We start from the raw sequence: 24,500 nt of genomic DNA, 5'->3' as shown, positions 1-24,500 counted from the left end.
ATATGTGTACAAACATGTCTCATTCTCCTGACAACTAAACAGAGACTGACTATAAAAACTAAAAAAAATCAGAATTTCAGCTTCAGGAAAACAGACTAACAGAAAAGGTTAGATGAAATTTGTTATAACTGACTAAACGTGTTGTTACAGAAATACACACTTTAAAAACCCAGGAGGACAGGCTTTCCTATGGAGCATCTGTTAGCATCTGTCAGGGCAGAAGTATCACATGTGATCTAGGTTCTTCTGTTTCCAGCTCCACACACGAGCCTGATATTCTTCAAACCATGAACACCTCATGGCTCCTGAGGCTCAGGGTACACGGTGACCTCCCAAAGGCAGGGGTGGCAGTGTTGGCAGCAGCGGCGTGGCAGCAGTGAACAGGGAATGCCCGCAGGCGGGCACAGTGGCTATCAGCAACCATGCATAGACACCACCAGCAGCGTCAGTGGTGGGGGGGTGGCAAGCAGCAACTGCCCGCAGGTCCCACCAGCAGTGTTGGCTAATCTCAGGGAAGTCATGGCCAATCTCAGGGGGTGCACATGCACCCGCATGCCCCCCTACACATCACCGATGCTTCAAACCATTAAGGGGTATAGGTTGTAGCTGTGTTGGACATAGACAGACAACATTCTTTGGGTAAATGCAATATCCTTCATTAGACCACCTCAGATAGTTGGAAAAATTCTTCTTAGCAAGCTTTAAGGCACAAACACCCTTCATCAGGCTGAGGTAGTGTCTGCAGATGATCTGTGCTCTTCCTGGATAGAGTGGTAAAGCATCCAGAGGCCAGTAGGTATGCAAGAAAGCCAGTCAAAATGTAAATTGAGGTCATCAGTAGGTGAGAGACAGGGTAGGGGGGGAAGGGAAGGAGGAATGAATGTAGCTGTAGTCAAAAGATGGGAGGCAGGAGTGTAAAGGGGGAGGGAATGAAAATATCTGGTAAAAAGTAGAGGGTTTACCTGGGGAGTCAGATGTCAGGTTATTATGTGTCATAAATCCAATGTGTATATTTAGTCTGTGATTTTTTTGTATCCATTAGGTTGATGAAGTGAAGTTCAAAGTCTTATCTGTGAAAGGTATTTTGTAAATTCCATTTGAGGTTTAGAACTGAGAGATTGGGGTTTTCTTGTGAGAAATGTGCCCCCACAGGTAATTGGGTATTCTTGCTTTGATAGATTTGCCGTGTGCATTCGTTCTGGTGCACAGTTGTTGTTTGGTTTCTCCTACATATTTTCCATCAGGGCATTTGGTTCACTGGATGAGCTATATTACACTTCTGGAGGTGCAGGTGTAAGATCCAGGAATGGTGATGGTTCTGTTGTGGGGAGTAGTAATGGTTGGGGTGGTGGAAATGTGTTGGTAGGGTTTAAATTTCTTGTCCCAGCATGGTCTGGATCCATTTGGTCTGCTTTGGACCGTAAGAAGTTTGCTTCTGGTGATGAGGTTGGCGAGTTTTGGTGCTTGTTTAAAGGATAGAATGGGTGGTTCTGGGAAGATCTCTTTGAGAATTGGGTCTTCTAGTATGGGTTGCAACTGTTTGAGGATTTTCTGTATAGGTTCCAGGGAGGGATGATCTGTCATAACCAGAGGTGTGCAATTCATGGGGGGTTTTCTTCTGTATTGCAACAATTTTTCATATGGTATCTAAGTGGCTCTTTCAAAAGTGTGATCCATCTCTTTGGAGGAGTATTCTTGTTGAGTGAAGGCCCTTTTGAGATTTGTGAGGTGGTGATCACAGGTGTTCTCAGTGCAAATTCAGTGGTATCAGAGGGCTTGGCTGTATGTTACAGCTTTCTTGGTGTGTGTAGGGTAATTGCTGATTCCGTGCATATATGCATGTTGGTCCATGGGTTTCTTGTATTTGGTGGTCTATATTTTACCATTCTGGATAGTAACATTGTGTCCAAAAAGTGAATGTTGGTGTTGGAGTATTCCAGAGATTGTCTGATAGAGAGGTGCCGCATGTTGAAATTCTGATGTAAATCAATCAGAGATTGCAGGTTTTCAATCCAAATGATGAAGATGTCATCAATATATCTTAAGTATAGCAAGGGTTTAATGGTGCAGTCCTTGAGGAATTTTTCTTCCAGGTGGCTTATGAAAAGGTTGGCATACTGTGGGGCCATTTTGGTGCCCATAGTTGTGCCCAGGGTCTGGAGGAAGTCCTGGTTATTAAAAGTGAAATTGTGTGTGAGGATAAAGTGTATAAGTTAGACAACATTGTTGGGTCTGTACTCTGTGTTGCAGTCTTGTTCTTGCAGATACGTAAGGCAGGCTTGAGTGCCATCCTGGTATGGGATGCTGGTATATAGGGTCATATGTAGACAAAACGAGGGGCATGTGTGCACGACACTTTAAAGCAGGCTAAATGTTTTTGCACCACTTTAATTGTGTCAGTGTTTGCACTCCTCGGTGGCATATTATGCATTAATTCCAGCCGCTGTAGGAAATTTGGCAGTGTAATATGCCTTAAATGACTTGGGGAGCAGCAAACTAAAACTCCTTCAAAGAGTTTAAACATTTAAAGCTGTGTCTGGCCAAATTCATCCCTACAGCCATGGAGTGAAGCATCGGGCTCCATGCAGCTCCGTGGCTCTCCAGGAAGCCCTGCAGGCAGCCTGGCAGCAGCCCGGGAAGGCAGGCTGCACACAACAGAAGTGGTGAGCTTGATCTTTTTTTTCCCCCTCTGGAGCCTGCCTGTCTGCCTGAGCTGCACAGGGGCCTGGTGCTTCCCTTCGCAGCTGCAGTGCCCCCCACAGGGGTTTAATTGGCCCTAAACTGAAGCAGCATTTTTAAAACCCCATCACTTCAGTTTAGGGTGCCCGTTTCATCTACAGACACCCTAGGCTGGTAGCATCCATGGTGGCTAGAAGGTGTTACTTGGAAGGTGGTCTATGTTTTTAAGTTTTCATAGAAAGTCTGTTGTGTCTTGGACAAAACTAGCTCTTTGGGTGACAGGAGGTTTTAGGATTGATTCAATGAAACCTGGTATTTCCTCAGTGTGGGCTCCATGGTTGGACATGATAGGTCTGCCAGAGTTCCATTTTTTGTGGATTTTAGGGAGCATGTAAAAATCCCTGGGTTGGATAGTGAGGAGATCAAGTTTTGTAGTTTTTGTTTTAGTTCTGATAGAAATGATTTGATGGTAGTTTTGAGTTCCAAGGCGAAAAGGGGAGTAGGATCATTCTCTAGTTTTTGTAGTAGGTGGTGTCAGAGAGTTGTCTGTTGGCTTCTTTTATGTAGTCTTCACAATTAAAGATAACTGTAGCTCTTCTTTATCAGCTGGTTTTATTACTATCTGGTGGTTCAGTCTTAGAGATTCTATGGCCCTTTTCTTGGAGAGGGAGAGGTTGTTATGGTGGTGTGTCTTGTTGATTATTTCATTGTTAATTTGGTCTCTGAAGCAATCAATATAGCGGTCAAGGTTTGGATTTTGTTCACCATGAAGTGTCCAATCTGATTTTTTTTAAGGATGATCATTTTCTCGATGGTGTCAAAGGTTGAAGTGTTGTTGGAAGTGGATTCATTTTGGTTATGGAAATATATATTGAGGTGGAGGTGTCGAAAGATTTCTTGTAGTTCTCCACATTGAAGTATTTTATTAAGGTGTTTTTCTGAACAGATATTCAGGCCTTTAGAGAGGACAGATTTTTCAGCTTTGGCGAGTGTGTGCGTTGAGAGATTGATGATATTTGAGGGTTGGTTGCTTCTTACAGTTGCATTGAGTTTGAGGTTGAACTGTTGTACAGAATTGGTGTTATTTCTCTGAAGAAAGATCTTTTTGAACTACAGATACAGAGATACTTCTCTTCCTATGCAGATAAAATATTTTTATTTTGATGTGAGTGTGTAAGAGATGAAATAGTTCACTAGCCTGAATACAGCACTAAAAGACAAGAACTTGAGTTAATTATCAATTTTAGCCCTACATTACTATGACACTCACCCTTTATGTATCTCAGTTTCCAAGTGTATAAAAAAAGAATAATCCTAACCTGCCTTGCATGGATTTTGTGAAAACTGGAGTATGGCTGTCAGGGTGAATTAGCAATAAATTATGATGCTGAGGAAGAACTAAGGGACTAGCCAATTTATTGTGTTGTAGTATTTTATAAATTCATGGGTCTTAGTCACCTCTTATTTATGTTTTTACAAAATCTGGGAATCAATGGACAGTTCTATAGAAATTAATGGAGTTACATCACTGTCAATGAAAACAGAATCAGACCCTAAATCTCAATTCTCTTTTGAGGATATAAAGTGTAATGGAAGTGCTACATATTGTTGCTATTAGTCCCAATTAAAATTATAATAAAAAATATATGTAGTCACGCAGATTAACAGCTAAATCAGTTTTCAGTCTATTCCACTAGTCTAATCCATAAATACAAACTAAGAAGAATTAATTTTACTTTCTGCATATGCTTCAAATAAAGAATGGATTTTAGTGAGGGAGCAATCTCACATTCTAATATTGCCTTTTAATTTGTAGTTAAACCTCTCTATGAGAATATATCAACAAAAGGATTATCTCTGAACTTGCCCTTCCAACTATTTTATAGTCCTGAATGAATCATCAACAGGTTTAAGAATAGCATGAGCAAGAAAGCTCAAGCCCGTCCATTTTAATAACTGAGATGACAAGATTCTACTCAACTAATTTATTTCTTGAATATCACATCTATGCTCTAGCGGCCGGGGCCATGGCTGGGCCAGGGCCGAGGCTGGGGCCATTCCTATCAGAGGTCACTAAACTAGATATTAGGCCTTTGCAAAGCTTTGGTTGCTGATTTGATTTGGCAGCGATTCAACCTGATTTGGTGGCCGAATTGCTGAATCCAGATTGAATCAGGAGACCCTTTAATCTCTCTGAATCAAATCAGAACCCTCCAAATCAATTTGGAGAGATTCAGTGATTCAGACATAGACACAGCTTTGTTTTTTCTACATACATCAAGGTACGAGGCAGCTCATGAACGCTGAGGTGCTGGGGCAGAAGGAGCATCCCATGGGAACACAGGGGAGTCCCTAGCGTGCTCAGTGGCAGACCTGGAAGTGGACCAGAAGGTCCACCGCAAAGCACATGGGGACTCTCCCCATCCCCTAGCTCAGCAACTGGTGCCTCCTGGGTCTGGGGGGCACCCAGGTTGCCCCAGTGGCTGATCACCGAGCTGGGGGGGCACAGGTGAGGTTTGCCACTGAGTATGTGGGGGGGGGCCCCCTGCACTTCTATGGGATGCTCCCCATAGAGCCCCACCATCTCAGTGTCCACAAGCTGTACCTGGTACCTTGAGTTACGTAGGAAAAACATTTAAAGCTGTGTCTGGTTGAATTGCTGATTCTCCAAACCATCACTGAATCTCCAGATTTGGTTTTGGTCAAATCAAATCAGGACAGTGATCCAAATCAACTAATCAAATCGCTGTCCACCAAATCGGGCCAAATCCAAATCCAAATCAAATACAGCCCACTTCACACACCCCTAGTAGATAGGTGCTATCCATTAACAAATATAATTAGAGAAAGTTAAACATAATTTTTTTAACAATATTTATATCCCTAGTGGGAAGTGCCAAGGACAGCCTATCTCTATTTGCACTTTCAACTGTGCACCTCATTTTGGAAACAGGTAATTAAGCCACATCAGCCTGTTTGGATAAGAGAAATCAAGAAAGCACTGGGCGCCTAGTAGATGTCACACACCCACTCAGCCTGACTGAAGACAATACTTGATGTTACATATCCTAGAGCAGGAGATATCTAATCGACAGGTGACCAGATATTCAGTGAGCTTTTCTTTATCTGTACTGTTGAAGATGTTCCACTTTGTACATTTAAATTATCCTAGAAGTAGGAACTTGACCCTGACTCTCCTACATCTAGGGTAAATACACCAAACACAAAAACATAGAATCTGTCTTTCTCAGTTGCTTTCTCTAGCACAATGTCTATTCAATTAGTTAAGCAAGTAAAACTGCTCCAACAGAAAAGACCAAGAGGCGAATCTCTGAATGCTTTATATTTTGGTGGTTAGGACACTTGTGGGCATTCTCTACTCCAAGTCTGGCACAGTGGCTATTTAAAAATAGATTTCCCACATTTCCAGCTGAGACACTTAACCCTGGATTTCTGTCCAGCTGTCACTTGTGTAAGATCTAATCCAGTAGGCATGCTCCTCAAGTGACAGTGTGGCACCTTATTCTCTTCTGCAGATTTAGCCCTTAGGCACTAAGGAGCTTTGGTGTCACTTAATATCTATTAAATGCTTTTCAAAATTTTACCCACAGCTTAGCCTAACTGTTGTGATGAATATACATAGTAATGGTTATAACAGAAGTATATGGAAAACTAAAAAATCTATGTTAGTTTAAAAAAACAAACAACCCCCCCCCAAAAAAAGTCCTCCACCATCAATTTTCTGTTTAAGAATTAAGTGCAAAAGCTACCAAAACCCAATAGACATCTTTTTCACATCCAGGACAATGATCAAATTATCAAACTGACAGAATTTGCCTCAGAAATCTCCATATTAACCAGCCTAATTAGGTATATACTGAAAAGTCTAACTGAAAAAGGGCACTTCCCTCAACCTTTAGACAACATTGTGGACAGACTGTTAATAATCACTAACGGTGTTATCCAGAATGAGACATGTGAGAGATTCCTCAAGTGAAGAAGGAATAATCCCATGTTGAAATAGTTCATTAAAAATAGTCAGAGATGCTTTTACTAATCTGGGCCTTGTTAAAATTCAACTATAACTAGATAAGATCAAATCATCATTGACTATTTCTATCCCTTATTCATTTCCTAGAGGAAATTGTGCGTTTGATTATTTTAATGAGCATAAAACATCAGTCCTCACTATAACTCAACTCACTAGCTTTTCATTTATTTCTGCACTTTATTTTTAGAATTATATTTTGTATTTGTACTATATAGTCTATAAAATACTTCTGGTATTTTGATAAAGGCTTTTTCATTATTTTTATATGTTTGTTTTCAAAGTTGAAAATTCACCAAGGATAACCAATTTAAAAAAATTAAAATTGAAAGTATCTCTAATTTAGATTAAGTTAAAATGGGAGTCGTAAGTTTCTTTCAAAGATTGTACCCAAGCCTGACAATAAAACATAATAATAAAGAAGTTGTTGAGTACTGGTATTTATTTGGGTGATGGGAGCAATGGGAAATGAGGGAACTTGGTTATTGTTGTGTGTTATTGAAATGAACATAGAATCAAAGACTCACAGAAAATTAGAGTTAAAAGTGACCTCAGGATGTCATCTAGTCTAACCCCCTGCTCAAAGCAGGACCATCCTCAAGTAGATCATTCCAGACAGAGCTTTGTCTAGCCGAGTCTTGAAAACCTCCAAGGATGGAGATTCCACCACCTCTCTGGGTAACCTGCTCCAGTGCTTTACTACCCTCCTAGTGAGAGAGTTTTTCCTAATATCTAACCTAAACTCCCCTTGCTGCAGCTTGAGACCATTGCTCCTTGTTCTGTCTTCTGCCACCACTGAGAAGAGTCTAGCTCCATCCTCTTTGGAACTGCCCTTCACATGAGCGACTGGTGCCTTCTGAGTCTGGAGGGGACACCCAGAGAAGCCAATGGCAGCATCGGCAGTGGGGATGGGGCTGACGAGCACCCACAGAAGCTGCTGGCGGCATCAGGGGACAGCCCTGTCATGGGGGGTCACATGCCCCCCCATGTCCTCCCATGCCTTCCCATGCTCCTCCTCCCAATTGCCTATGGCCCTTCAGCTAGTTGAAGGTTGCTATTAAGTCCCCTCTCAGTCTTCTCTTCTCCAGATTAAATTAGCCCTCCCTCAGCCTCTCCTCAGACTAAATTAGCCCTCCCTCAGCCTCTCCTCAGACTAAATTAGCCCTCTCTCAGCCTCTCCTCAGAAGTCATGTGCCCCAGGCCCCTCACCATTTTTGTTGCCCTTCGCTGGACTCTCTCCAATTTGTCCACATACTTTCTGAAGTGGGGGTCCCAAAACTTAACATCTTATTAACTTTTATGTAAAGAAAACAAGTAAATAGTGTAACTATCATACTAGAGTACTTAGAAGCTCTTTATTGTGAATATTTATCACTTGGGATATTATTTATTTTTGACACAAGAGACTTGTGAACTTATTAATATATGCAGTATTTAATTAATATATGGTAAGAACCATTTGGGTCCCTTACATTCTTCAGTATCAGTGCAGCTATTCTACATGCACAAAAAATCCAGAGAGTGTTAACAGAATTCCTTCCAGTATTTTTGTCAAAATGCATGTGCTAGCTCTACACAGGCGATAGTCACTTCTCCAGTAAAAATAACAATAATATTTGGCAAATATCTGTGGTGCTTTTAAGGTATCTAGCACTGTATGCCCATTAATTTTAACAGATATAGAAGTTACTGAGGTGGATGCAGGATGGGGGCGAGGAGGTTGCGATAATGCAGTTGCATTGTCCCCTCCTCTTTGATTCCCAGTTCATCCAGAATTTAAACTGCCTGGCAGTGGTAGTAGCAATTCTATTCAGGCAACAGTGACTGGAATCAATTGACTTTATGGATCATTATAATCTACCTGATTCCTTCTGAACTCTTCATACCACAGGTATTAATGACCCTCTCTCCTTTTAATGGTTTAGCTATTCAACAAATCAAGCTAGCCTTTCTTCTGTAATTGTGGGCCACATCCAGACATGCAGGCATGTGCAGTATGTGGTGCTGCAAACATTTTTGTGGCACCAGAAATCACATGCCTATAATGTTAAAGCATGCCACGCACTGCAAATTTGTGGCATGGGGGGAAAATTTGCTACTGGGATTTCCTGGTAGCAAAAAAACATGCCAAGAAAGAAAGCACAGTGCACACTACAATAGCATGTGCCAGAACAAACAGAGGCTCAGTCCTCGAGGGAGACACTCTGGCTACTGGCCAGAGTGTCTCTACTATTTCATTTGTGTCCTGGCTGCTCCAGCACACCGGGAGCTGGGAGAAGTGGGGAAAGAGTAGTTTGTCTGAAGTAGGACAATTTGTCCCTCATCAAAGTGCATGTGCAGGGGCATGCATGGCAGCACAAAGTAGCGGCATAAATTTGTGCCGCTTCAAGTGCATGCCCCTGCACATCTGGTTGGCTGATGTCTGTTGGCTGCTCCTGATAATTCAACTCCTTTTTCACAGTCGTGAACATTGTTTTTAACTCTAATGTGGAAATAACTTTTAGTGAAGCATCGGATGCCTTGTTAAGATGCTCAAGAAGGCTTGATTTTGTTTTACGAATTAGAAAAAAAGATGTCCATTTAGTTCTAATGACTGCAGGACTAATGAAACAACATCTTTTGATTATTTTTGCCTAATTTGTTGTGGTTATATATGCATTAGATATTATATTGCAAATGAATGCACATTCCAATAAATTTGTATTCTTCCTCGCTCCAATCTTAAACTGCATAATATAATCCTAGGCCACTAGCTTATTAATAAAGTTTCTAGTTTCTTTTTAATGGGATAAAATTATGCATTGCATTACACGTTATGATGCACCACACCATTTGCACCAACACACTAATTTTCAAACATGCTAATTCATCTGCATACCTTTTCAGTAACACACAGTGGCCGCATCTACAGGAGATGCTGACTGAGCAATAGCTCATTATTACTGCACAGTAGCATCGCATGGCATGAAGCGTGACATGATGCTACTGCACAGTAGTAGCAAGTTACTTCACAGTCAGCATCACCAAAAAGCCATTTGGCTATGCTACTCCAGTTACAATGCAATCTTTTAGTACTTGTCTACAGAAGTACTAAACGACTGTGCAGTAACAACTGTGCAGTCAGCATCTTATGTAGATGCAGCTAGTCAGTGCGAAGGGCCTGCCTCTCATTACTGTGTTCAGATAATTAAATAATTTTCTCATGGTATGCCCACACTGCAGGATGCAGAACAGTATAGAGATAATTGGAATTAGCTAAGACTGGCCTAGCTTAGATACAGGAAGCAGTCTAGATTCAGTAGCACAGACTCTGTACAGGCTACTTTACTAAGAGTGGGGTCAGTTTGTCCATAAGGAGACGTGTGTTGCTGCTTTCTAGTACCTGAGCTAGCTCAGTTTTAGGTAGCTTGGGTAGCCAAAAACAAGACTGTTGTCTGCAATGTAGACATACCTGCAGCAAGGCCTACAATATCAGCCTAGCTTAAACTGCAGTGTTGTGAGTTCAAATGGCTGAAAATCTCCAAAGTGCTATTGAAAAAACAAGTTGACATATTCCAGAAATAAGACTGTCTTAAAACAATAACAGTATCCTGCAGCATTTTCACTACCCACATAAGCTTTCTCCTACCTCTGATTGCCCTCAGTCAGGTTCCATTATCTTTTTTTCCCCCCCATTAACCTTTGTTTCTCTCATTCATTTAAATTAAAGGAACAAGGCATTTTTATTTTGTTTTTGTTTTTCAGTGATGAGATCCCAGTGGGTGCATCTACTTGTGTGCTTTACTGCCGAGTTGACTAATTAACTCTGCAGTAAAGCATCACCATCTATACATGCACTGGTATTAGGGCTTACTACTGTTGGGGACAGTACTATCTTACAGCAGAGTAATTTACTGTGCAGAAACCTACCTGTGGCTGGTGACTGGACTGCAGCAGTTTGAGCTAGGATAGAGCAACCCCAGGTTGGCAGCAGACTCGGGGGGGGCAGCCACATGGCTCCACAGTTTCAGCACTCTCATGCTGCAGCCAGCCTTTCCACCACCTGGCATCATCACCCCGAGCCCAGCACTGACCCCCTGAGCCTGCTGCCAGCGCAGGGCTGCTCCACCCTGGCTCAAACTGCTGTGGTCCTGGGCACACATTCAGATGTTCCACCAAGGAGCAGCTGACTCCAGCACAAACTGCACTAGAGTTTTTCATGTTGCCTTAATGGCACAAGTAGATGCATCCAATGTGTGCCTTTGGGACTTGTATAGCTGAGATATTAAAACTAAAGACCAGCCAATCACAATGTGCTGTTAGTAAATAAGTGCACCTATCCATATTTTACTATTTATAATGCGTTTGGATCCTTGGATGAAAACACAATATAAATATAAACTATTCTTCTCTGTTGCTATGTAATGTTATGTTATCATTCTCATATTGTAAAAACATAAACAATAAAAGTATAAAAATAAATCTATAAGCCATACTTGCCATTTTAAAACATCCTACGTGGCTGTACCATCATCACCTGACTTTTGTGGCTCACCTGTCCAAAAAAGTTGCTCAATGCTGAAGGCACTGAATGCTTCATTTTGTAATGCTTTTTCTTACAGAGTTTGAGGTGCTTCTACATGCCTCATTGTCATGCCGGGCAGGCCCTGCAGCCTCTCCCTGCCTTCCGCTCATGTTGAGCAGATTCTTTTTGGTATTGGTTGGTGGAACCGGAGCGTGCTCCGTCCACTCCATGCACTGACCTGGTATTGCAGTGCTTCCAGGACCGGTGCAAAAAAAAAAAAAAAAAAAAAAGTCATCAGACTCTAACCCTGCAGCTAATCAAGGTGTTATAACTCAATCTTTTGATTGTTCTGTGTAGGGCATAACAACCCTGGGAGCATTCATTTCCCTCGTTTTGAGAACATTTTGCTTTTTCATCAAGTGTCACAGTTTGTAGGAATTGCAATATCAGTTATAAGTAGTAGATTGCTAAACTATCTCAGGTAGCCTCCAACATAGGTGCGTCTACACAAGATGCCTTACTGCACAGTAGACTAATTTACTGCACAGTAAAGCATCACTATCCACACATATAGGTGCTTACTGTGCAGTAAATTAGTGTGCTGCATGGTTAGTAATGCAAATGCAGGTAGTACATTAACTGTGCAGTAGTTACTGTACAGTGGCACATGTGTAGATGCCAACCAGAAGCAAATTTCTTTTGGTGAGCCCCACTACCAGGGGGCCAACCTCAGGCTTGCCCCAGGGGCACAGATCTCAGAACTTCTCTTTGCCTGCTCCAGCCTGGCCTTTAAAATGGTGCTGTGAGCCCAGGGCCTGTTCCACCTGCTGCCTGCCTCTGGCTACCAGGTCCCACAGCAGTGGCCCTATACAACTGGTTGGTGCAGCATTGCCACATAAAGGTCAGGGCCCGGTGGGTGCAGTGGGTCAACATCACCGACCAGTTAGGGGCTGCCCACAGGACCATGCTCTTTATGCAGCAGCTTGACCACATCCTTTCTCCTCAGGACCCTATATTTTCCAGCATGGGAGGCCTGCTGGAGACTCTCTTGCAGCCTGGCAGCAGTGATGAGTCTTCTCAGGGCACAAGGAGCACCTCCCAGTGAATTCCCAGCCCCCAGCCTCATCCACCAGCTCTGGAAGCCTGGCCCAGCAGCTGCCCACCAGCCCTGGGTGCACAGCCCTACCATGGAGGATAGCCCAGGGATGGCACCACCCACCATGATAAGCTCCAGCTCCTCCCCAGAGAGGGCCACTGCCTGAGCAGCCAGGCACCATGCACTTGCACCCCAGGATATCAGCAGAAGCTGCACATCATTGCCACCAGCAAAGACAGATGTGGGCCACAAGGACACCAGCCATGCCCATCTGGTAAGCCTTGCACTGAGAGGGCCCTCCTTTCCCTACCTCTGCCCCACTCCCAACCCCGCTTGTCTGAGCTCCCCTCTGGCCCCTGCAGTTGTCCCACAGCACACAGGGAGGCAGGAGGCAGTGCAAAACTTTATTCAGCAGCCAGTGCCCTCTCAGCTAGGCAGCCACAGGCCTCTCACATGCAGAGTAATTCATTGATGCCTGCAGCAATCTCCTTCTCTGCCACAGGGGAGCAGGGATGTGCAGTGCCAGCAGAGGCACCCCTCCCAGCAGTGGCACATGTTGCCGGGAAGCATGGGCTTTCCTGAGGCACTGACAAAGCACCAGGCTCTCAGATGAACCTGGGGCACCAGTGACCAGCAGCAGGGCATAGTGGGTCAGGCATCCTCTTGGTGCACACAAACAGCTCATCACAGAATGCCCAGGGCACTCTCACGAGTGGCATGCTCAGGGTGCAAGCCATGTGCAGCAGAGGCCATGCCCCAAGCTGCCTCTCTGGAGAGGCCCCTGTGGGGAGGGCAGGGGTACCGCAAGCTCTGCATCCCAGTTAGGTGATAACCACTTGCCCCCCCTGTTCACAGCCAGCATGGGCCTGGTGACACAGGAGGAGACTGCCTGGCCTGCAGGAGAAGGTGGAGAGTGGGTCTGGAGCAGCCACAGCAAGTGATGCCAGAAGCCAGGCCTGGCCCAGATTGAGAAGGGGGTGGAGAATGCAGACTACTTGTGATAAGCAACAAGAGGGCTGCCTGCCCCCATGGAGCAAGCAGGAACAGAGGGCTCAGCCAGCAGCCACTGTGCCAGAGCCAGCCCAGCTGACTTACCATGGTTCCTGGGCACTTGGGCAGGCATGACCCTGATCTGAGGTCAGACAGCACACAACCCCCTGATATAGTTCATGCTATCTCAGAAATGTTGCAAACTCACAAACAGCCTCTTTCGCACATGATGGAGAGGCACCAGCTGTCACTGGGGATGCACCTTCAGGGTCACCACTACCCTCAGCCAGGGCCTTCCATGTGCACCAGCTCTGGCTGCAGTGGACTCAAGACTGGATCCTGCTGCTGGACAACTTGGTCACCATGGCAGAGGAGCAGCTGGCAGAGGAGTGGGCCTGGTGCACTGAGGACATTGCATACATACTACAGAGGGATCAGAAGAGGGCCTGGGAGGACCAGGCATTCCAAGAGACACTCCTGGCCCCCCAAAAGAGACACATCACCCTTCTTGAGAAGATGCCTACTGGAGGCCCATGAGTAGAAGGCCACCATGGTGGCCAGGGCAGTGGGGCCATGGAGGAGGACTGCTGGCTGCTAGACACTATCCTGGCACTAAGAGTCTCTTTCCTGATGTCCATTGCTCAGTCCCTGGCCCTGGTCCTGGCCCTGCCTGCCTCCTGGTGGCTGCCCTCTGCCCAGCCTCAAACCCCTCAGTGGGATGCCTTGAGATGCAACGGCACCTCCAGTGGCCAGGGCTGACTGCTCTGGCACCCACCCTAGGCCCCTGCCAGCTGGGCTCCTTTCCTGGGTCCCTACACACCACTCACCCAGGCTCCATTCAGTCCTTGAGCAGAAGGTGACCATAGCTGGGCCAGCACCACATGCAGGCCCTGCTGGCTCTGTCCCTAGGCTGCATGACAGGAGGGGGAGCCAGCCATGCCAGCAAAGCAGCAACTGTCTTATCCCTTAGACTAGCCACCTGCCTGCCAGCCTCACCATAGCATTCGCCTCCATGGGTGCCTCCACTCCTGGTCCCCTACCCTGGGAGGGTACAGAAAGCATAATCTACATAGTTGGCATGGGGAAGGCTTCAGAAAGTCTAACTTCAATGAGCTCAGGAGATCAGTAGGAGAGGATGGGAGTCCAGGGGTGGTTGTTCCTCAAGGGAACAATCCTTCAGGCACAGAAGGGAACAATCCCATTGAACAGAAAGCAGGGGCAGAGGGGCCAAGAAACCCTCTTGGCTGACCAGGAATATCCAGGAAAGCCTAGGGGCAAAAAAAGAGGCATATAGACTGTGGAAGAGGGGAGTAGCCACCAAGAAGGAGTATACCTACTTGGCTCCCACTTGCAAGAAGTCAGTTAGAAAGGCCAAAGCAGCAAAGGAACTCAGGATGGCGTCAAAAATTAAAGACAACAAAATGTCCTTCAGGTATATAGGGAGCAAAAAGCAGGTGCACAACAACATAGGACCCTTACCAGACAGACTAGGGCAATTAGTGACAGATAAAAGCAACAAAGATGAGCTCTTCAATGAGTTTTTCACATCCGTATTCCTGAACACAGATAAAGACATGTCTCCCAGTTGTATTATAGACAGGCACAAGAGGGACACCAGCCCACCAACAATTAGTGCCAACCTAGTGAAGGGGCACTTGGAGGGGCTGGACATGTTTAAGTCAGCAGGCCCAGACAATCTTCATCCAAGGGTGATGAGGGAATTAGCCAGTGTCACAGCAGAACCACTGACACGACTATTTGAGCACTTGTAGTGGTCAGGACAGGTCCCAGGTGACTGGAAAAGGGCCAGTGTGGTCCCTATTTTCAAGAAAGGGAGGAAGGAGGATTTAGTCAACTATACGCCAGTTAGTTTCACCTCTATCCTTGGGAAAACCTTTGAAAAAATCATTAAGGATCACATTTGTGGGAGTCCAGCAGAAAAAATAATGCTGAAGGGCAACCAGCATGGATTCATAGAACGTAGATCCTGCCTGACTGACCTTGTTTCTTTTTATGACCAGGTCACAAAATGTTTAGATGCAGGAGTTGAGGTAGATGTCATTTACTTGGATATTAAAAATCCCTTCGATACGGTGTCTCATCCCAGTCTTATAAAGAAACTAAATGGCTGTGATGTAGATGATTACAGTCAGGTGGGTGGCAAATTGGTTTATGGGACGCACCCAGAGAGTGGTGGTGGACAGGTCGGTATTGACCTGGGAAGATGTGGGCTGCAGGGTCCCCCAAGATTTGGTCCTTGGACAAATGCTGTCCAATATCTTCATCAGTGACTTGGATGAGGGTGTGGAGAGCACCCTGTCCAAATTTGCAGATGACGCCAAATTATGGGGCAAAGTAAACACACAGGTAGGCAGGGAACACATTCAGGCAGATTTGGACAGGTTGAAAAGTGGGCAGAACAGAACAGGATGCAGTTTAATAAAGATAGATGCAAAGTGCTGCACCTAGGGAGAAAGAATCACCAACACACATATAGATTGGGAGATGACCTTCTAGAGAGCACAGTGGCAGAAAAGGATTTCGGAGTCATAGTAGACTCCAAGATGAACATGAGTTGTCAATGTGACGAAGTGATAAGTAAAGCTAACTGCACTCTATCATGCATTAGCAGGTGCATCACAAACAGGTCTAAGAAGGTGATATTTCCCCTCTATGCGGCATTGGTCAGGCCACAGCTGGAGTACTGTGCCAGTTTTGGGCAACGCACTTCAAGAAGTATGTGGATAATCTTGAGAGGATCCAGAGGAGTATTACTAATATGGCTAGGGGTCTGCAGGTAAGACCATACGAGGAGAGACTGAGGGACCTAGATCTCTTCAGTCTCCACAACAGAAGGCTGAGAGGTGATCTTGTGGCCATCTACAAATTCATCAGGTGGGGGCAGCAAGGAATAAGAGATACTCTGTTTACTAGGCTACCCCTTGCAGTAACTGGAAACAATGGCCACAAACTGACAGAGAGCAGATTTAGATTGGACATCAGGAAGAAATTCTTCACAGTAGGGGTTACCAGAATCTGGAATGGGCTTCCAAAGGAAGTGGTGTTCTCCTCCCCCAGAGATCTTTAAGAGGAGACTGGACAAGCACCTGGCTGGGGTCATCTGACCCCAGTGTTATTTCCTTCCCAGGGCAGGGGGTCAGACTCAATGATCTACTGAGGTCCCTTCTGACCCTAAAAATTTATGACATTTCTGAAAGGGAGTGCTCTATTGGTGCTGGGTGGGGTGGTTGATGGTGGGGTCTGGTGTTCAGGAGGGAAGATGGGAGGGGATCTATGCTTGAGTAGGAAAATAAAGTGTTGTGCAGAAAATTGTCCACAGTGAGCATGATGCTGGAGGTGCTTCATAGACCTGGGGTCCATGGCTGGCCATACAAGTGGCCTACGGTAGGGGGTGAAGAAGAAGGTGGTCCACCAGCACCTCTTGCATGCGGCGCCCTGGCCCCTGCTGCTGGGTGTGCAGCTTGCCCAGGGCCTCAGTGGGGGGGCTCATCACTGTCACTGCCACCACAGTTGGTGCTCCCACTGCCACGTGTCCTCTGCCCACTGTGCTTCCCCTGCCCATGCCTCACAGAAGGGCTGCCCCCAAGCAGATATTCAACACAGAGGCTGCAATGATGACCCAAAGGATGTTGGCCTCCACAACCTCAAGGCAGGCAGTGAGGGTCCACCAGCATCCCTTCAGGTGGCCAAAGGCACACTCCACCAGTGTGTGGGTCCAGCCCATGCACCTATTGAAATGTGCTTGGCAGGGGTCCAGTTGGCCAGTGCAGGACCACATGAGCCAGGGGAGGAGCAAGTAGGTGGGGTCCCCATTGAGAACAGTTGGATCATCACCTCACTCAGCTGGAAGTCTGGAATCCCTAGTGCAAAGTGCCTATTCTTGAACAGGGCTGCCAGGATAGAATTGCGGAAGACATGGGCATCATGGACATTGCCAGCCCAGCTGGTGCTGCAATCAGTTAAGGCACCCCAGTGCAGTGGTCCACCACAATCTGCAGCACAACTGAGTGGAAGTCCCACCACCTGTAGTACAGGCAGCCCCCCAGGGCAGGCAGGTGACAGGGATGTAGGTCCCATCCAGGACCCCAGTGCAGGACCCCTGTGGGAAGACCAGGGTACAGGACCCTGCCACCACCTTCAGGGGGTCATGGACCCAGAGCATAGTGTGTCCCAGCACATCGAGGAGGGCACCACAGACCTCCAGGATGACCTCCCCAGAAGTTGCTTTGACCACCGAGCAAGAGGTGGACAATAGTACAGGCTGGCAGGCATGGTCAGCTTGAGCAGGGTGATGGCCAGCCTAGTCTCTGCGAGGAGGGGTGGCTACATGGTGATGGACTGCCACTCCAGGTGCAGGCAGAGTTGGTTGAGGAGCTCCTGGACTGTGGTCCAAAATGAGTCTAGCCATTGCTCATCATTCCAGGTGCACTGAACAATGTGGAGCCACCAGTCCTGGCTGATAGGGCAGGCCCACAGGCAGTGGGGCTGTAGCTCCAGGAGCTCATGGATGGCATCTGTGCAGGCGTCCATGTGTATGTCATCGGTGTTCCTGCTGGAGTCTGGGCAGCAGCACAGGGTCCGGGGGGCCTCAGGTAGAGCAGTGAGCCTGGCCATACAGCCATACCGGGGGCCATGCGATGGCAGGTGCCCTCATATTGAGCAGCTAAGCCTGGCCAGGGCTGACTTGGGCCAGGCAGCAGTCGCTGCAGTGGTGAAGCACAGCAAGCAGGGTGGGAAGGATCAGCCCGGGGCACAGGTCATCACTGCTGGGGCCTGGGGGTGGAACAGCCATTGCATGGTGGGGACAGACTCTGAATACAGAGTCATAGAGGGCTGTGCCAGCAGGCTTCAGACTGCTCTGGGGACCAGAAAAGCAGGTGGCCAGGGAGCACTGTGAGAGGCTGCCTTTTAAAGAGTGCCCCTGGCACCTGGGTAGCTGTGGCTGGAGCCTCCAGCTCTCCCTAGATGCTGCAGGCAGGTGGAGCGGGGCCAAAGAAGGCCTGGAGCAAGCTAGTCTCATAAGCAGCCAATCTCCTCCCAAATGACTGCATGTGACTGCATGACCTGCCCAGGGCTGGTTTACTGCACAGTAAATTATTGTGCAGCAAACCCAAATAGTATTAATTGCACATGTAAACATGCACAGTGTTTAAACTAGGGATACCCTACATACTCATATCACTCCTCTCAATTAAAGAAAATATTTGCCTTGTTCACTTTCCTTCTCCCAGGAACAAATCTAGAAATAATTAACCAATCATGTTTGAGAAAAATAATAGTTTTGAATGTCTTCAAAAATTTCACACTTATTATAGAATTTATAATCCATAGATTTCATAGACACTAGGGCTGGAAGGGACCCCGGAAGATCACTGCGTTCAGCCCTGTCCCCCGGGGGCAGGAAGTCAGCAGGGGTCACAGGATCTGAGCAAGATAAACATCCAATTAACTCTTACAGGAATCCAGAGTAGGTGCTTGCACAACCTCTGGCAGCAGTCTGTTCTAGATCTTGGGGGCTTGGACTGTAAAGAAGTTCTTCTTTATGTCCAGCCGGAAATGGTCTTGGAGAAGTTGGTGACCGTTTGACCTTGTCATCCCATAGGGTGCTCTGCTGAACAAGTATTTCCCCAGATGATGATGTACACCCCTTATATACTTATAGGCAGCCACCAGGTCCACCCTGAGCCTGCGCTTTTCCAGGCTGAAGAGTCCCGTAGCTCTCAGCCTCTCATCATAAGGCCTGTTTTCCTGCCCTCTGATCATGCACGTGCCTCTCCTCTGGATTCTCTCAGGCTTCTCCGCAACCTTTTTAAATTGTGAAGCCCAGAATTAGATACAGTACTCCAACTGCAGCCTCACCAAGGCTGAATAGAGCTGGAGGATGACATCCTGGGATTTACTACAGAAGTATCTATGGATGCAAGCCAGAGTTTTGCTCGCTTTCCTGGCTGCAACATCACATTGGTGACTCATATTCATCTTGCGGTCAATCATAACCCCCAAGTCCCTTTCAGCCATGGTGCTAGCAAACGTAGGACTGCTGAGCCTATAAACATGCTGCGGGTTTTTCTTCCCAAGGCGGAGTACCTTGCATTTTTCAGAGTTGAAGGCCATCAGGTTTTCGTCCATCCATTTTCTAAGCCTGTCAAGGTTGGCCTGGATCACCGTCCTATCCTTAGGTGTGGACGCTTTACCCCAAAGTTTGGTGTCATCAGCCAACTTGGCCAGTCCACTTCTGACACCAATGTCCACATCGTTAATGAAGATATTGAAAAGGATAGGCCCAAGGACAGAGCCTTGGGGGACTGGTTACGGCGCACCACAATGATTGACTTCCGTCCATCAGATTTGTTCATTTGTTAGTATAAACATTATGATAAATATACTAGTGTGATAAGGGCACAAAAATAAACAAACAATCAAAACTATTGTAGGCCAGCCCTACATTTTCCAGCATACGTGATCCCTGACCAGAGAAATTAACTATGCTAGGCAAAAGAACATAGAAAATGAATACAGGCAGTCCTTGCACTTACAGTAGATTATGTTCCTGGAAAAGGCGCTGTAAGTCGAAACGGTATAAGTAGAATCTGATTTTCCCATAGAAACAATATTATAATAGGGGGTTACGTTTCTGACCAAGGGCCTGATGCCCAACTTTTTATAGAAATGACTATAAACACTATATTTAAATCAACTATTTAATCAACTATAAATGATATACACTGTACAGTACAAAGCTTTCTGAAGTGTAGTGTATATGAATCGATTAAACAGGGCAAGTAATCACAAAACATTTTATTTAATCAGAAGGTGAAGGAACACCTTCATCAGGGTCATGGAATTCAGAAGGGCTTCTTTGTGGAGACTTAGGGCCACTTGATGGCTTTTTGAGAAACTGATCCAGGAATGTTTGTTTGGCTGCCCTCTTTTTCTCATTGTAAATTTCCCTGTAGTGCCATAAGTGCGAGGATCCAACGCCGTAAGTAATAACATGAGTGTAAATGACACAGCGCCTCAAGTGCAAATCGCCATAAGTTGAAATGCCAGAAGTTGAGGACTGCCTGTATTTGAAAAAAGACTACGAGAGTTTTGTTTTTGTTTAGGTATAAATTTTCAAATTATCATGTGTGTTTTGCTTTTGTTTGTTTCTGCTGAGGCTGTGCATGCAAAAAATCTCAAGAAACTTACACTATCAATAAACTTGCAATGTATGTTTGAATTTGCTTATTTAAATGTTATGATCTGATGTGTTCATTTACCTTCTTACATATTCAATTAATCTGGTCCAGTCCTGTTATTACCCTTATAACCTTATTGAATAAACTATTTGAGTACAGCATAATAATAAAACACTTCACAGACTGTACTCACTTTGGATTTTTTACAAGGAGGATTTTAGCCAGCAGTATTCTTTTCAGAAATGTCAAGAAACTGAAAGTGGGATGTTACAATAAAAGAAGCAAAAGAAATGATCAGTGTTAGCTGATCAATACTGTAATATTGCAAGTGCCGTTGCAATATAATACCTGATTTCATTTTCTAGTTATGTAGTTTTTCTTAATGTTAGCAACCATCTGTCAATGGAAATATTTCAGTCTTCAATTTTTCCCTCTAGAATTGCATCATAGGACATTTTTACATGTGTTCTGGAACACAGCACTGGGAGCTTTAATTAGTGAGCCATGCTATTTAAAAGCACCCACTCATCAAATGCATCAGCATCCCTGCACAGCCCTGCACTGAAGAAATAGCAGCAGGGTGCTTTGAACTAAAGCTCATCCAATGAGTTTTATTTCGAAGTGCCCTGCCACCATTTTTTCAGCACAGGGAAGCATGGGGACACAGATACACATGACACAGAAGGCTGCCGGAGCGCATCAATTTCTGTGCTCCAGCAGATTCAGTTAATCAAGTCTGCTCTGAGGTGCTGGTTTTCCAATGCATCGGTGCTGGCTCTCCGCATGTCTGTAGGAGCCCATAGATCTTTCTTTTCTTTTCCTCCTCTTGCAACTAGCTTTACATGTCTACATTTTCTATTAGTTAACACACATCACATTTCTGTAAGGAAAATTAAAATTCTTTCTGATGCAGTTTTCTGGAAATCAGAAGCAAGTTCTATGATTCTGATGTTAATCTTTAAAATGTATAGGGTTTTAAGTCCGCAAAGCTTGTCTGGAAATCTAAAAATCTGTTTTGAGAAATCCTTTGCCACTTATCTGTATTGTATCACGTTTTGGGGGGTTCTTTCTCCTAGGTATTACCACTACAATAGCTTTGTGTAGCATAGGTATTTAAAATGAGAAAGGTATTAGCAGCCTTTTCCTCAATAGCCTGTAAGTGAAATAGATTTTAGTTTATGGCCATGCTTCTATGGGGCTGCAGTGAGTTTTGTGTCTGATAAACCTTATCAAGGGAAGGTTAAATCAAAGGAATGAATGTCGCATCCAGCTAGGGAAAAGGTGATGCTGGAGGTCAATCTGATCTCTTATGGAAGTAAAAGTAGGATGGGAAACAGTTTTTTCAACCATATGAACCTTTTTATATAATTTCATATTCTACATCAAGGGGAAAAAAATCAATATTTTTCACATTTTCTGAAGAAGCTTTGAGATACCCAGTTGACCAGAGCATACCCTAGAGGCCAGACTGAAGTGCCAACTGCCCCAAGGCAAGCTATGAGCTATTGTGGTGTCGGTTTCTCAGATTATCCTGTTCAGAGGTATAACTGACAAATGTTATGCCCCAGGCAAAACTCCTCTCTCTATACCCCAGAGGGGTGGGGGACTGAGGGAGTCAGAGGGTGCTAAGTACCAGCGTGGGGAGAAAGAGAGTGGTCAGTTTACGTGGCCCAAGTGTTCCCGCACCCAGCTCCTATAGCCAGGTTGGCATGGGGCTGCTCCTGCTATAGCAAAGCCTTGCAGGGGCACCATTCCAGCACCCCCTCTAAATCAATGCCTGGGGCTGGTGCCCTGCTCACTTCCCCCATCCTCTACTTACACTACTGCTCCTTTTAGATCAGTTCACTTTGCATGACATTTAAACATTTGATGGTGTAGGTCCTTGATGCCTGGGTCTCATGCATCCCAAGTGAGTGCCATTGTTAGAGACCAATGAGCAGTTTGACCTAATAATTGGCGGTGAGTCACAATACTATAGATCTGAGTCCAGAGGCAGCAGCTGGTACTGAGCCAAGAGTGAGGAGCCTGAAGCCATATGCAAATACAGCACTGGAGTCAGAAGCCAGGAAATCTAAAGAAAGGGGAACAAGCCAAAGACAAGAACTTGGGCAGCAGGCTGAGATGGTCAGCAGCCACTGCTTTAAGCCAGGGAACAAGAGCAAAACAGAAACTAGGATGCCAGGCTAGTGTCATCAGCCAGAAGTCAGGAGCTGGAGACTAAGCAGAAGCAGGGCTGGAAGGAGGAGGTTTCTGGGTAAGGCATAACTGAGGGTTTGTGAGGAGTACTGCACTTATATATCTTGGAGCTTCGTTGACTGCAGCCAATGTGGCACTTATAGATGGGTCTAAATGGGAGTCAGGCAGCTCCCAACATGCCTTGGCTTTGGTGCAAGACCACCTTGCCCTAACAAACTTGATCACTTGCTTAAAGAATCCATCCCCGTCTCTCTGGCCAGTTGAATATTTTTATATACAAAATTGAAGAGTTCCAACAGGACAGCCTGACACTGTTCAATCCCAGAATGGCCTGGGGGCCAAAGCATTCACTTGGGATATTAGAATCTCTGGATTAGGCAAGTCAAGGCCTTCCCACTTCCCATGGGAATGCCTGATTACCAGGGATCCAGGTTTTCCATTTCCCACAGAAAAACGGAGAAAACCATGGATTTCCCATTTTGATTGGAGAAAATGCAGATTTTCCCTTTTAGCAGGGAAACCCTCAGACTTCCCTTTTTTGTAAAGAGTGGTGGCAGGCACCACATGTGAGCCCCCCTGGCCAAGCAGGCATGTGAGGCCCGCAGAGGGGCACTGCTGCTCTGGGCAAGTGGCGTGGGGCACAGCAGCAGTGGTGCAGTGGTGCTGGCAGCCACTGCCACATGAACAGAGGTGCAGTGTGGGGGCAGCTGCCAGCAGCAGCGTGGTTGCAGTGGTGGCCACTGCGTGCCAGCACCACTGTGCCACTGCTGCTGTACCCCACGCCACTTGCCCAAAGCAGGACCAGGGGGGCAAGGGCAACAGTGCCCCTCTGCAAGTTGCATGTGCCTGCCCAGCCTGGGGGGGGTGGGGGCGGAGGCTCGCACATGGTGGCTTTCCCGCCACCGGCCACAGGCAAGCAGCACGAGGTGCAGTGGTGGAAGTGCAGTGGTGGCTGTGGCTCCTGTGTGTGCCCCTGGCTAGGCAGCATGTGTGTGGCCCACAGAGGGGCACTACTGCCCTCGCCCCCCCGGCCCTGCTCCTAGGAGCAGACACAGAGTAAGCTGAGGTGGGGACTGGTGTGCCCCTCACCCCTCCACCACTGCGCCCCAGGGCACACTCTCATTTCCCCACCTTTCCCTGCCTGCCCACCTTCCTGCCCAGGCTGAGGGCGGGGAAAGTGTTGGGGAAAGCTCCATCAGGAGTGCCTGCTGGCTGGCAGGCACTCCATGTCTTCCCCAACACATCCTCGCTCCCTCAGCCCCAAGTCAGCTTCCAACCCAGCAGCAGTGGTGTGGTGGCAGCTGCTGTGTGTGAGCTCCACCCCCGGCCAGGCAGCGCGTGTGTGGCCCGCAGAGGGACACTTCTGCGCTCACACCCCCTTGGGAGCAGGAGCACAGATGCACTCTTCCCCCATTCTCAACCTTCCCCCCCAACCCCTTCCTTTCCCCCCATCCTCCCATACACACCTACCTGCTGGGGGGTGGTGTATGTCTGTGTGTGTGTGTTTGTCTGTGTGTCATACATTAACAGGGGCATCACTAACTGGTCCAGGGAGGTCTTGCTCCCCCCTCTATGCGGTGCTGGTCAGGCCGCAGCTGGAGTCCTGTGTCCAGTTCTGTGCGCCGCACTTCAAGAAGAGAACCTGGAGAGGGTCCAGAGGAGGCCACTCGTATGGCTGAGGGCCTCCATGGCCAGCCCTATGAGGAGAGGCTGAGGGACCTGAATCTCTTCAGTCTCCGCATCTTGTGGCTGCCTACAACTTTATGAGGGGCCACCAGCAGGGAC

This window comes from Crocodylus porosus, unplaced genomic scaffold, assembly GCF_001723895.1.
Source record: "Crocodylus porosus isolate Cpor-Errol unplaced genomic scaffold, CroPor_comp1, whole genome shotgun sequence".
NCBI lineage: Eukaryota > Metazoa > Chordata > Crocodylia > Crocodylidae > Crocodylus > Crocodylus porosus.
This window is presented reverse-complemented; position numbering follows the sequence as displayed.